Genomic DNA, 15,475 nt, shown 5'->3' on the forward strand with positions numbered 1-15,475 from the left:
ATGCCCTACCTCTCTGGAAACTTCTCTCCCTTTGCTTCACAGCAATTGTGAAGCACACAACAGGCAGCTATAAACCTGGGGCTATTTTTGTCACTGAGGTTTCAGACTAGCAGCTGTGTTAGTCTGTATTCGCAAAAAAGAAACGGAGTACTTGTGGCACCTTAGAGACTAACAAATTTATTTGAACATAAGCTTTCGTGAGCTACAGCTCACTTCATCGGATGCATTTGGTGGAAAATATAGTGGGGAGATTTATATACACACACAGAGAACTTGAAACAGTGGGTTCTATCATACACACTGTAAGGAGAGTGATCACTTAAGATGAGCTATTACCAGCAGGAAGGAAGGGGGGAAAGGAGGAAAACCTTTTGTGGTGATAATCAAGGTGGGCCATTTCCAGCAGTTAACAAGAACGTCTGAGGAACAGTAGGGGTGGGGTGGGGGAGAAATAACATGGAGAAATAGTTTTACGTTATGTAATAACCCATCCACTCCCAGTCTCTATTCAAGCCTAAGTTAATTGTATCCAGTTTGCAAATTAATTCCAATTCACCAGTCTCTCATTGGAGTCTGTTTTTGAAGTTTTTTTGTTGAAGGATAGCGACTCTCATGTATGTAATCTTGTGACCGGAGAGATTGAAGTGTTCACCGACTGGTTTTTGAATGTTATAATTCTTGACATCTGATTTGTGTCCATTTATTCTTTTACGTAGAGACTGTCCAGTTTGACCAATGTACATGGCAGAGGGGCATTGCTGGCACATGATGGTATATATCACATTGGTAGATGCGCAGGTGAACGAGCCTCTGATAGTGTGGCTGATGTGATTAGGCCCTATGATGGTATCCCCTGAATAGATATGTGGACAGAGTTGGCAACGGGCTTTGTTGCAAGGATAGGTTCCTGGGTTAGTTGTTTTGTGTGGTGTGTGGTTGCTGGTGAGTATTTGCTTCAGGTTTGGGAGGCTATCTGTAAGCAAGGACTGGCCTGTCTCCCAAGATCTGTGAGAGTGATGGGTCGTCCTTCAGGATAGGTTGTAGATTCTTGATGATGTGTTGGAGGGGTTTTAGTTGGGAGCTGAAGGTGATGGCTAGTGGCATTCTGTTATTTTCTTTGTTGGACCTGTCCTGTAGTAGGTAACTTCTGGGTACTCTTCTGGCTCTGTCAATCTGTTTCTTCACTTCAGCAGGTGGGTATTGTAGTTGTAAGAATGCTTGATAGAGATCTTGTAGGTGTTTGTCTCTGTCTGAGGGGTTGGAGCAAATGCGGTTGTATCGTAGAGCTTGGCTGTAGACAATGGATCGTGTGGTGTGGTCTGGATGAAAGGTATGTAGGTAGGCATAGTGGTCAGTAGGTTTCTAGTATAGGGCGGTGTTTATGTGACCATCGCTTATTAGCACTGTAGTGTCCAGGAAGTGGATCTCTTGTGTGGACTGGTCCAGGATGAGGTTGATGGTGGAAATTGTTGAAATCATGGTGGAATTCCTCAAGAGCTTCTTTTCCATGGGTCCAGATGATGAAGATGTCATCAATGTAGCGCAAGTAGAGTAGGGGCATTAGGGGACGAGAGCTGAGGAAGCGTTGTTCTAAGTCAGCCATAAAAATGTTGGCGTACTCTGGGGCCATGTGGGTACCCATCGCAATGCCGCTGATTTGAAGGTGTATATTGTCCCCAAATGTGAAATAGTTATGGGTGAGGACAAAGTCACAAAGTTCAGCCACCACGTTATCCGTGACATTATCGGGGATACTGTTCCTGATGGCTTGTAGTCCATCTTTGTGTGGAATGTTGGTGTAGAGGGCTTCTACATCCATAGTGGCTAGGATGGTGTTTTTAGGAAGATCACTGATGGATTGTAGTTTCCTCAGGAAGTCAGTGGTCTCGAAGATAGCTGGGAGTGCTGGCAGCGTGGGGCCTGAGGAGGGAGTCTACATAGCCAGACAATCCTGCTATCAGGGTGCCAATGCCTGAGATGATGGGGCATCCAGGATTTCCAGATTTATGGATCTTGGGTAGCAGATAGAATACCCCAGGTCGGGGTTCCAGGGGTGTGTCTGTGCGGATTTGTTCTTGTGCTTTTTCAGGGAGTTTCTTGAGCAAATGCTGTAGTTTCTTTTGGTAACCCTCAGTGGGATCAGAGGGTAATGGCTTGTAGAAAGTGGTGTTGGAGAGCTGCCTAGTAGCCTCTTGTTCATATTCTGACCTATTCATGATGACGACAGCACATCCTTTGTCAGCCTTTTTGATTATGATGTCAGAGTTGTTTCTGAGGCTGTGGATGGCATTGTGTTCTGCACTGCTGAGGTTATGGGGCAAGTGATGCTGCTTTTCCACAATTTCAGCCCGTGGACGTCGGCGGAAGCACTCTATGTAGAAGTCCAGTCTGTTATTTCATTCATGTGTGATAAAACCCATTGTTTCATGTTCTCTGTGTGTGTATATAAATCTCCCCACTGAATTTTCCACGAATGCATCCGATGAAGTGAGCTATAGCTCACGAAAGCTTATGCTCAAATAAATTTGTTAGTCTCTAAGGTGCCACAAGTACTCCTTTTCTTTTTTGTCACTGAGGTATAACCTAGTGAGCAAACTGCGCCAGCGACCCTTCAAACAGCCAAAGGCACATTCAACCACCATTCTGCACTTTCTCAGCCTATTGTTGAACTTCTCCTTGCTGCTATCCAGCTGTCTGTTGTTCGGCTTCATGAGCCCTGGGAGTAAGGGGTAGGGTGGGACTTGCAGTATCGCTACTGGCATTTCAACTTGATTTTGTGATCTGGAAAGAAAGTCCCTGCTTGTAGTTTTCTGAATAGGTCTGTGTTCTTAAAGATGCACGTGTCATGCACCTTCCCATATTGATGTTGGTAAAATGCCCCCAGTGATCCACCAGCGCTTGCAACACCAGAGAAAAGAATCCCTTTCTGTTTACGTATTCTTTGGCAATGTGGTATGGTGCCAAGATAGGATATGCCTGCCATCTATTGCTCCACTGCAGTTATCCCTCTGTAGTAAAATGATCCAGTATCTCCTGCACATTGTCCAGAGTCACAACCCTTCTTAGCAGAAGGTGTTTAATGGCCCTGCGTACTTGAATCACAGAAACCCCAGGGATTACAATAACATTGTTAATATTATTATTTAATATTTGTATTACATTAGCACCCCTTGTTCTGGGTATTTCACACAACTACTACAAAGGAGGGTCAACAATCTCTATATGTGCTACCACAGTACATATCCTAATAAAAAATATGAAGCTGTGCTCACTTCCCTGAAGTAGTTACAATCCTGGAATTACAGATGGGTGGCAGGTGAGTGGTTAAACTTGCCCCCACCTCTCTCCCACAAGTGGATCTTCCTATCTGCAAAGGGTTGGCCGCAGAGTCCCGGATGGCCCATATTGGATCCTGATGCTTTTATCTCTCTCTCTCTCTCTCTCTCTGTGTATATATATTCTTGGAAGCATGATCACCCACAAAGTGAGGAGAGCAGTACTAGAGGATGAACCCTCACCATCTGATTAGTCTTTGATTCATGTGACTTATGGACCATAAAATTTGGTCACCCCTTTGCTCTTAACCTCATTTGTAGCATCATTCTGTTGTAAGTTACAGATGCAAAACTGGTTCCTGGTTTGTTTGGTGACTGAACCTTTAATGCTTTGGGTACAGGACTTCAACAGTCTGAAAGCTGTGGGAGGGAAGAGAAATCTTTATGGTAATTTCCAAGAACTACTGGATTTTTTTCAACCGTGATATATTTAGTATTATAATTAAAGCTCATGGTTGAATTCCGTCTATTTCTAGGCTAGGAAAAATTTGTTATATTTGACACATTCCCGCTTGCTTTGTAAATTCGTTTGGCTGGTTTTGAAATTGTGGATACTAGACACACATTCACTGTCAAGATGGTAATTGTTGTGTTATTTCATTGAGTAAGCATTCAGCTATTTTGCCAGTCCTGGTTATTTCACTTCCCTTTCTAGCCCACAGTGTTCTGATTGTCTGACCTTGTGTTAAGCAGCTCTTGATTTTTCCTTTTGTATGTCTAATATCATCATGTGGTTGAATACTTCCCCCTATTGTGTCTCTCTTCTGTGTTATTTTAGAGTGCTTACATAATATTACATGTAGTCTAATTAACTAGTTTAGCGGTTATTTTGACTATATTTGTGTTGTTTTGAAAGTCATCTAATCTTTGTGTTCTCACTAACAAAAAACAGCCAATCCCTACTTTGCTAGGAAGCAAACATAAACAACCTAGTAACCGTATGGTATGAAAGGAGATTATACAGGGACACCAATGTGCTGTTCTTAAACATGTAACAAGTGTGGCTTTCTAATTTCTGCTTTAGTGCGACAACAAGGCACAGTTTAAAAGCGAATGCATTAAGAGGTGCAAGGACTGGTAAAAATGCACTCAAAAACTGCCAACATTTATTTTGATCAGTCAACTGTTTAAAAGCTGGTTTGTGGCATCTTTAGTTTCAATTAAAAAAATTCTTCATCTGGACTGCTGAACTGCATGCCAAATTTTTACTCTGTTGTGATTTGCAACAGCCAGATATTAACTCCCCCAAATAAGGTATGCAATAGAAATACCAGCGCCAAGCCTGACTCAAAGGTTAGTTCAGGTTAACGCTACTGATGTCAGCAGGTAGGTGCTGCTGTAATTCATGGTTCATTTTAAGTACAGCCAGTTTTTATTCAGCTGAGGTGTTTTGAGCGATGTGCTGTCTAATTTTAACAAAGGGCTCTCTCAAAAAGTTCCATAGTTATACATGCAACATTTGATGGGTAAAATACTTCACCACTATCAGAAATGTCCATTTATTCCATCCCAATCGCCACCCTCTTCCTACTGACCGATCTAGCAATCCTTTCACTACCTCCTTCAGCCCAGTCCCTCTTGACCCATCGTACTTCCCCTTCATGAGTAGCTCCTCCTTAGAGAGCTGCTACTCCTAGCAGTTCCTCAGAAGAGCAGCAACTACAGTGGCAGTAGATGAACCATCATGCAATGTCTGGCCTTGGGGTTAGACAGGGAGTGCATCTGCTTTGGTGGTGACGTGGATGGTCAGTCAGGGAATAAGTCCCCTTTGGTTATTTAAGTGGTAGGTCTCCTTTGACTTCTGAAGATCTCCCTGAGCTGGGGGGTGGGAGAGGAAGGCCCAGCTTCTCCCCTCCCCTGGAGAGGGGGACCAGGGCTCTTTGGACTCTGGACTGAGGTTGGGTGAGCATGCAGACTCCAGCTGCTGTAGCTGCAATAGATACAGGACTTCCTACTCAATGCAACAGGATCTTGCTCCATGTACTGCATGTGCTACTGGAGTGGCAGTGGCTGGTGTGGACAATGCTACCCACTCACCTCAACAAATGGGAAACTTGAAGAGTGGGACTGGTGGTGACTGGGACAGCCCCAGTTAAACAGGGGGAGGAGAACAGTATACTGAGGGCATGCAGGAGTGCCCCTCCCCTTTGGGGTCTCTAGACACTCATTGGCTAGCTTGAGGAGGAAAGGAGCTGATTGACTCCTTGCCAGGTCCTTTCTTTAATTTAAACCCTAGCCTGGCTCAGGGAGCCTCTTTTTGCGCAGTCCCAGCTGTCCTATCCTGTGCTGGTAGCCTTAGTTGGAGTTGTGTTTTGCAGAGGCTGCAGGTCTGACCAGTCTCCTGTTTTTGGGTTCAGAAGGAATTTTTCTTCTTATAGCCCAAATTGGTAGTGGCCAGGGGAGTTTTTTTGCTTTCCTTGCAGTGTCCTGGAGATGCAGTGAAGTTAAATAGGAACAGGATTAATAATTCGTGATAGTATTTGGTAAGGATGTTAGCTCATTGCACCTTGTGGCTGGTTTGCGATGCAGTTCAAAGGAAAGACTCCCAGAAGTAAAAGCCCTGGGATATAAGTGGTGGGCCTTATACTCACGGGATAGGGCAAGATCTTGTGGCCTTTGCAGGCCCTGCTTTTAGTACCCTCTGTCCCCCGCATGGGGTGGCAGGACTCAAAAGAGTGAGCTGAATCCTAAGAGTAGGCTGAGGTGAGTCTACCTCAAATTATGGGTTTTATGGTAGAAGCCCTGGAATCCCCACACTGGAACCACTTAAAATGCCTAATAGGCATGGGTGACAGGGCAGGTAGCCCCCTCCCTGTGTTAAGTTTGGTACAGTCGCGGCCTGCCACTTGAAATCCGTCCCTTGGTTTGTTCTCATTCCTGGGCGTGTTTACATCAGTGCATGTGTCCAGAGGCTCTGGTGAGGGAAGACGAGAAGAGAGTTCCTCTTGCAGCAGCTGCCAGAGTCACTGCCCTTAGAGAAGGCTGCAAATGTTAACAAGCAAAGTCGGCCCAGAGCTGTGCTGCCACCCCCTTTTGTAATAGTTCCCTCTTTCCGGTTATCATACCATGGGTGCACAGAGCCGGCCGAAGGGAAGGGTTAGAGAGATGCTTCTTTTGGCTGCTCCACAACCAGTAACTCACTAATTTAAATAAATAGCATCTATGGAAGTGGGGAGGAGGGGCATTTTGACCCATCTTGCTGCATATTCCTTTTAGTCTTTGCAATCACTTTGCATCAATTTTCAAAGCTAGCTTTAGCATGAAAAGGGCTAGAAATTTCTTCATTTATTTAAATGAAAACTAAGATTCTCTACAGGGACAAAAAGATGGCTCTGGTAACATGGGATTTTCAATTGGCGTTTGTCAGGCTTCCTTAGTGATTCCATGAGAGATTTTCTTGGGGCACAAAACAACATAAGGGTAACTCAGACTATTCTTGCTTAAATTCCTGAAGAACAGAGCTCAGCATCTCTCTCACTTCCCTTGAGAATCTCCTTTTATTCCCAGCACTATACCCCACCATGCTCATTGAGCTGACAAAGACTGTAAGAGCTTCCTTTCAAAGCGCATTAGCACTGCTTCTTAAATGGGCAGTGGGGTTGCTGTAGAGCAGTTGGAGGCACTCTCTTCACCTGGGGACTAATTACTTCTGTAGCCCTTCCAGCTGGCCTGGGAAATGAGACTACACATAAACCGCTACCGCAGGTGCTGACTTTTGTTTTTATCCGGTGGGTGCGCCTCTCTGCTCCTGGGCAAGCGGCAGTTGGGACCTTGGGGGGGAGAGGCCAAATGGGGGAGGGCCTCAGGGGAAGAGGCCGAGTGGGGCGGGGCCACAGTCCGGGTGGCAGGGCCTACAAAAGTTTAATCCAGCCCTGCAGGTGTTGCTGAGCACCCACTATTTTGTTTTGACAGGTTTCAGAGTAGCAGCCGTGTTAGTCTGTATTCACAAAAAGAAAAGGAGTACTTGTGGCACCTCAGAAACTAACAAATTTATTTGAGCATAAGTTTTGTGAGCTACAGCTCACTTCATCGTTCAGCTGTAGCTCACGAAAGCTTATACTCAAATAAATTTGTTAGTCTCTGAGGTGCCACAAGTACTCCTTTTCTATTTTGTTTTGGTGGATGCGTGAGCTCCAGAGCAACCACAGAGTCAGCACCTATGACAGCTACAGAAGCAGCACTGTAGTGCTTCAATGTAGATACACTCTACAGCAACAGGAGGGGTTTTCCTGGCACTGTAGTTAGTGTTCATGTCGCATTCCCCGTCAGCACTTGGCCCAGGCTGGGGAAGCTAGTGATCCAATGAGGGGACAAAATTTAGTGATGAACCCTGGTCATGTGCCACCTGAGGCACTTTGTGCATACACTAAGAAGAAGATTAATGTAGATGGACAGAGGAATTCTTCTGTCAAACTAGTGCTGTGTAAACCACAAGGGAGTGGATTTTTCACATCCCTGAGTGATATAGCTTGGTCGATCTAACTTGTTAGTGTAGAGTGTTGTAGGAGCAACTGTAATCTGTATGCTCTGTATAACCTGTAGGTTCAAAAGGTCTGTTACACCTCCCCCCCATTTTTTGTCTCCTCTCCCTCTTTGAATACCTGTGAAGTGACTTTCCCTGATCTCGTCCCTCCTGGAATGCTTGCGGGACGAATAGGCTACTTGAGCAGCTGGAAGATCCGAAGAACCGTCAGGTAGACAAGGTGTTTGGCACTCTGATTAGGCAGCAATCACACTCCCAGTGCATGGATGCTGCATAGACACTGTTCGAGGTGGAGTGTGGCCAACCAGATGCTGCCATGAGGAGAAGGTCCTTAAAAGGGGAAGGGGCCATATGCTCAGGAGTGCACTCACAAGATTGTACCTCCTGTGAAGGCCCTTCGCCCTGACTGCCTGGCCAGTTGTTCGCCACGTTGCATTTCATCGTGCCTCGGGAAGACTTACCTTCATCACACCGTCCATTGCTGCACTGTGGGACACTTACCTTGAAGAATCCTGACATCTCCAGTGCCGTGCCTGTCCTGGGAGCGTGAATATGCGAGTGTGAGTGTGACACCCCCTCTACCCCCGCTTCTTTTGAGCTTAGCTATCAGTATAGTAAATGTGCTGCCAAACTCTGGTGGGTCATTAGTCCTTCCTAAGCTTACAAGCTGGCCCAATTTCAAGTAACATAGACCTGGCCTGAGGTAATGTCCATGCTACTCATGGACATTCCCAGAATACCAGACATTCCAGTATTTCTGGGAACAACGTGGGACCGCCCCCACACCAGTATGACCTCACACACACAGTATGTTTGAGGTCATGCCACATGGGTGATGCCATTTTTAAGAGACCATCCCCTTACCCTCATCTGTATTCCTGAGCTATGTCATCTTCCGCCTCCAGCCAATGGTTCCCCTACGCTGCACACCTGTTGCCCATTGGCCAGTGCTGCTATCAGGTACTGCCCCCAAAACAGCTTATTAGGCCTACTCCTCAGTTCTGCCATGCCTTACACCCATTGGCCAGGCTCCCCCAAAGCACTGCCCCCTTCCTATTTCCATTGGTCAGTGTTCCTTCTCCACCCAGCTTTTTGAAAAAGGTCGCTTTGGGCCAGATGCCTTCTTCTTTGCAAACCTCAAGTATCCTCCTTGGCCAGCTTCTGTGCCAAGTCAAGATTATTGCCTGCTGTGATTGGATGACTCTGGGGATGCCTGCTGAGCAACTGGAAGCACACGCTTCAAAATGGTCTCCCCTGTCCAATATTGGACGAAACCCTGTCCAATTCTGTCTCAGTAAACCCTTGAAAAGCAGTTTAATACCAGATGAGTGGCCTGCCTACACTATGGTATTGGTCGCTACAGTGGTACAGCTACAGGTATGGTGCTGTAGTGCAGACTTTTCCTACAGCAATGGAAGGGTTTTTTCTGTAAATGTAGGGGTAATCCACCTCCCTCAGAGGTGGTAGCTTTGACAATGGAAGAAGTCTTCCATCTTTTTTAGCCATGTCTACATTGGAGGTTAGGTCAGCTTAACTATGGTGCTCAGGGCTGTGAATTTTTTAACCTACCTTTTAAGAGTAGACCAGGCCTAAGTCTATCCTTGAACTTTTCTGGCATAGCCCCCTAGCATAGGTGCAGCCTGGGAATCAAACATGGTCATTTCCAAACCAGAGCACCAGCAGAAATTTAGTCTTTGGTGCATTGCTTAGTTTTTGCAACTGCTAGGGAAGGCCCTGTTGTATCTAATCCACGTGGAAAATAAATATTTTAACAGGTGTACTTAGTGATAAAAATTAAGCTGGGGAACTTACCTTGTGGGTTTCAGTCCTTTAACTACAGCCAATAATTGCTGCATCAATAAAAGCTGTTATGGGTTGGGAAAAATGTCATTGAAGCTGATGGGTGTAACTGCCGCCCTTCATTTAAGATAGCTGTAAGAAATACGTAAGCTCCTTTTTGAAGCAATAGTGACCTCCACTCTGAAGTTAGGCATGTCACCACACAAAAAAAGGGCATACGTGAGACTGCTCAAGAATCTGAACTCTATGGGAGAGGGGATTGGCTGGATAGTTTTTTCAGTAGAGGGATGTGTGTGTGTGTGTGCACGCGTGCGCGCGCGTGTGCATGTGCGAGAGATGCAGACAAAATATCCCAGAAATAGCCACCGTGAAGGACCAGAAAGCCAAACACAGCATGAACAAGCACTGAGTGTGTGTCCCTGAGAAAAGCCTAGAGATAGCCTTTTTGAGCTGAGTGCTGGCTGTAAGGGCATTGGAACTCTGAGTAAAAAAACTAGCTCCTGTTTGTTGGATTCCTCCGTTCAGGGAAACAGGACTTCACAGTCTTTGTAAACAGGACTGCATCAAAGATACCTGACTCCGTCATCAATTTCACCCTCTAGTGGTAGCAACTAGCAAGATTGGCTAACTGCCCAGGCCAAAAGGAATAACAGTACAATGTGTGTGTGCGATGGGGAGGTGCATTTTTAGGCAGCTTTATTAAAAAATTAAAATGTAAACAAATTAATTAATCTACCCAAGAAAAACTGCTTAGTCAACTGTACCACTCATTTAAATTTACATCCTTAAGAAATGTCAAAGTCAGGCAACACTTCGAAGTTACATGAAAAAAACTTACATGTAAAAAAGGAGCTATTATGCTACCATCATAACCTGACCTTGATCATATAGAGTCTCATTACCATACTACTGATCTGAATTACTATACATTTAAGCAAATGTATACATATCAAAAGTGACAAAAATCCTCTAGTACAAAAGTACATAGGTAATATCAATTCTTGAAACCATATACTAATAGCTTGCAGCTAAATGGTTTGGATTTTCACATTATAGCAAAGATAATAATATTGTGACTGAGTTCCCATTGTTTCTGTTATTTTTCTTAATGCTGATGACCATAATGATTCACAGTCCAATTGTGCAACCATTACTCAAGTTGGTGAGCACCGCCAGGAGTAATTCAATTGACTGCAGTGGGATTGCTCCCAGAGTAAGGTTTGCGCATTTTGGCCCTTTGGCTGCATTTTTGTCCTGGGAGTCACAGGCACTGCTGGTTTCATGTTTGTGTTTAAATCCCCATGACTTTTGACATTTGGGGATTTTTGCAGTTGGGTGGGAGGATGTGATGGTAACAGACGAAACAATTTCACTGAGAACCTTGAGAGCTGCCAAGGCTGCATGGAAGATTGAAAGAGAGCAGCAGCTCAGCAACAAAATCCTAGCAGCACAGACCAGCTCAGAGAGCTTTGAGAGTTATGAGATTTCGCCTTCCCCAGGGTTTTAAAAGTAAGGCTGTTAAAAATGTGGCGGACAGGGTTGGGGTTATGATGGTCAATGTGACCACTGCTGTAGTCAAAACTGTAGTTACTCTCCATCTCAAGCACAGCTCCAATTAGCACTAAAACTGGGGGGAAAAATAAGTTAATTGATGTACAAACCCATGTGCATGACACAGGACTGTTCATTTTTTAAAATTTGCATTTTAACCACCCTATGAATCTTGTTAGACGACTAATGCTAACCAGAATACATTCTTACTCATTTAGTCATAATGTCTCTTCCCAGCCCTTTTGTGCCTGAGGGACACGTTGTTGGTTGGTCCTATGGATCCTTCATTAGCTAATTATTTGTTACCTGCTTGGACTATGCAGATACCATTCATTATACATACAAGCAGCCACTAAATGGAGTACAGGCTTTTCTTCGTTCTTCTGGATTTTTTTATTTCCCTGTTAATCATTAATCTATGTCTGATGTACATTACTACCAACTGTGCTATCCCACAGTAATTAAAAACATAATAACTAAAACAAGTCTGGGATAGAGCTTTTCACTACAAAAGAAACAAGACCTTTGCATTGTCATATGATGACAATGAAACTATATTCCAAATTTTCAGCTGTGACTCACTCGTCTCTCCTGTGTAAAGATACCAAAGTGTGTATATAGAAATCAAAGATATGTCTGTGTTTGACAACATTGCAATGTTTTTGGTTATCCATGAAGGACAAAGCTGGCAGAGATCAGCACTTTTGAATGAGATCCCTCGTCTCTGGTTTCCCTAAAGGGAAGTGGTGGAAACAAACCTATAACCAATAATATGCTGTGTGTAAGATCAAAGTACGTGCCGTGATGGTTAGGGGCTGAAACATTAACCAGACCTTGGGAAATTGTCTGTAGTTGCTGCTTCATGTCCTCAGCAGCACTTTTGCAAATAGGGAATACAAATCGTCATATTACTGTGTGTGGAAAGGGCACAGCCGTGTTTGCACAATGCAGCCAGAACTACTTATGGTGGTACATAAAAGTGTCTGGTATGCTGTAGAAACAGCAGTAATTAAAAGGTTTGTTCTTTCCAGTAAAGAGCAGTAGGAGATCTGTCAAAAGTGGAGAGTCTCCTGAGTCAGAGATTCTGGTTTTTGGCTCATAGAAATCATAGGCACATACTATACCTGATTTTGTGGGCTTTCTTTTTTTACGTGTGCCCCTGCTTTAATAAACTTAGCTCACCTCCATGTGGAAAACTCACCCTTTTAAACCCCCCTTCCCCCCTGCGCGCTTTTTAAGCAAACCTGAGCTCCCAGAGATCAAGAACAAAGATACAGCAAACCACCAAACATTGCTGAATGCAGGGATGTTGTAATCATCTTACTACTCCTTCAGCTCGAATTACACAGCTTTTCAAAACCAGTAAACAGCGTAGGTGACAGTATATAAATCTTAGGCATACACTTGGGAAAACAAGTCTTTTGCAACCTTGCAACCGTTGTGTTTAGCTGATATATGGCAGTGTTCAGATGGGCAATGCAGCACCCAGATATCACTGCAAATGTTTTCTGCCCAGCTGGAGAGGAGCCAACATGTACATAACCACAGACACTCACAGCTGTAAAAATTGTCATTCCCTTTACAAACACTCACACCTTCAGTGGGGGCTCTCAGATTCTGCTTACACTCACCTCCTTGGCTGCGGGCCATAAATGTCTCCTCGGGTTCCTATATTGCCTGTACCTATACTGCCTGCATATATACTATCTCTAAAAACATTAACTCACCTGAGTCCCACTTTTAGCTTTTTCAGCAGCTACTAACTAAGCCTGCCTCACTAGTAGGGCTGTTTAGGAATTAGACCCTCCATTAATGGAGGAACAGCTGAGTTTAGCTTCCTTAAATTGCACAATGTCACATACTATTCTTGTTCTGGAATAGCAAAATCATTTTGGTCATTAGTGCTTCTCTTGACGTAAGATATTTTTGTTTGCCCACAGTCTCTGCCAAAGGACTAGCTCAAGATTGTCTATCTAAATGGTAACATTTTATTTAGATTGTAAATATGTTCATGCATAGAACTTTGTCTTTATACCTCTCTATAAGTGTCTAGCACACTGTTAGTGCTAGACTAGTAATACGTTAAAGAGGAATAATTATTGGAACTTCAAATAATAATATGCAGCTCTTATAATAGCACTTTTTTGTATCAGTAGATCTTAAAGCACTTCACAGTCTCTAATAGATATATCGTTACCTGTGCGGTAGAGAGCTATTACTATCCCAATATGATACATGGGGCACTGAGGTGGGAAGTAATTAAAAGGTTTGTTCTTTCCAGTAAAGAGCAGTAGGAGATCTGTCAAAAGTGGAGAGTCTCCTGAGTCAGAGATTCTGGTTTTTGGCTCATAGAAATCATAGGCACATACTATACCTGATTTTGTGGGTTTTCTTTTTTTACGTGTGCCCCTGCTTTAATAAACTTAGCCTCATGGTCACCTGTGTCCTAATTTAGTGCCCTAACCACATAGCACTACCGTAATATAAATACTTTCCACATACACTGTTTACAAGTTTGTTTTTAATTCTGCGTTTGCTTGAATGGAATACTGTGGAATTTTAATTCACTATTGTTGAAAATAATGTTCTGGTGCAATAATGCATCAGTATGATGAAACAAAGTTTTGATTATGTTAAGACCCTGGTCTGGTCATATTCTTCTTATCACACTCATAAAGGGGTGACTGCATTTCAGATGCTATTGATAGGAATAAACTCATCAGAACTAGATGGTACCAAGAGAGGAGGATTTTTGGGTGCTCAGCACTTCTGAGGCACTTTGAGGCTTGCATAAAGCACATTATCAATCAACCAACAATACTACAAGCATTACAATGACATTGATGTTTTGGAAAGTTGAAATTTCTTCAGCAGAGTAGCATGTTTAGAAACTATTTTTGATGGCAAAGAAACAAGTTCTTGGGAAATGGGTGAAACAGAATATTCCATCCCTGGGTACAAGGCTCAAGGAGCTTAAGGGCTACCTGCCTTCAGTTGAGGTTATAGGGCAGTGGTGGCAAGCATTTGGGTCACAAATGAAATTGATGCAATTCTCCAGTGCCAAACTTAATAGTACTATTGTTATTCATTCTCTGCCTTCCAGTGTCTCTCTCTTTCCCCTATCACTATGCTGCTCCCTTCCCAAATCTGTCATTGCAAGCTCTCACCTTCAGCTGCTCATACCAATGGCATCACTTCCTGCAATGTCAGGTGCCCATTTCTCTCCTGGTGCTAGCCATGCGACCGGGCCTTGTTGCACCATACCCCTTCAGTATATAATTTATGGTCCATCACTGGTACCAGTTTCCCCGTTCAATGTCAATTACTCAATAGTGGGATTAGGCATCCCATCCTCGGGCATATCAACTACTGTAAGTCTAGGATACATGAAAAGCTGGGCAATCACTTGCCATTATTGTCTATAGACTAACAAATTACTCAATATTGTTTTCTAAAAGGTGGAAAACTTTTCTGCCTAAGATATCCCAGGAACTCTTGTGTACTCGGTTACAGTGAAGATCATTAAAAAAAAAAATCGAATGAAAATGGTAATAGACAAGAACTTTATGAATGGTCTAAATCAGGAATTGGCAACTTTTGGCACGTAGCCCCTCAAGGAAATCTGCTGGCGAGCTGGGACAGTTTAACTGCAGTGTCCGCAGGTTCAGCCGATCGCAGCGCCCACTGGCCGTGGTTCACTGTTCCAGACTGATGGAGGCTGCGGGAAGTGGCGCGGGCTGAGGGATGTGCTGGCCGCTGCTTCCCGCAGCCCCCATTGGCCTGGAACAGCGAACTGCAGCCAGTGGGAGCTGCTATCGGCTGAACCTGCGGACGCTGAGGTAAACAAACCATCCCAGCCCGCTAGCAGATTTCCCTAATGGGTCATGTGCCAAAGGCTGCCGATCCCTGGTCTAAACCTTCCACCATGCACTGGGCTTTATTTCATTTGTTTGCATAGGTTTTATAAAATAAAAAAAGAATGGTTTCAGCTGTATTTCAAGAGCTTCAGTAGTCCAAGAATGGTCACATTCTCATGCAGTTACCTCAGGCAGCCTGAGCCCCAGTAACAATAAAATTGTAAAAAAGGAGGGCACATTAGTTCAAAGCCAAAATATTGATATAGGACCCCCCCTCCAGGTCTCTCTCCAGAATTCAATGAGAGAAGGAACTGGTCAAGTTAATACTTCCCTAGTAAAAATAAGTTATTGTATAGCAAGCTATAGTATGTGAAGACAGTTCCTCCTTATTAAGTATTTACCATTCAGTCTCCTTTGTTATACTGTTATGAGCCCTAGAATGGGTTTTT

Source organism: Dermochelys coriacea, chromosome 2 (genome assembly GCF_009764565.3).
Source record: "Dermochelys coriacea isolate rDerCor1 chromosome 2, rDerCor1.pri.v4, whole genome shotgun sequence".
In the NCBI taxonomy this organism is placed as follows: Eukaryota; Metazoa; Chordata; order Testudines; family Dermochelyidae; genus Dermochelys; species Dermochelys coriacea.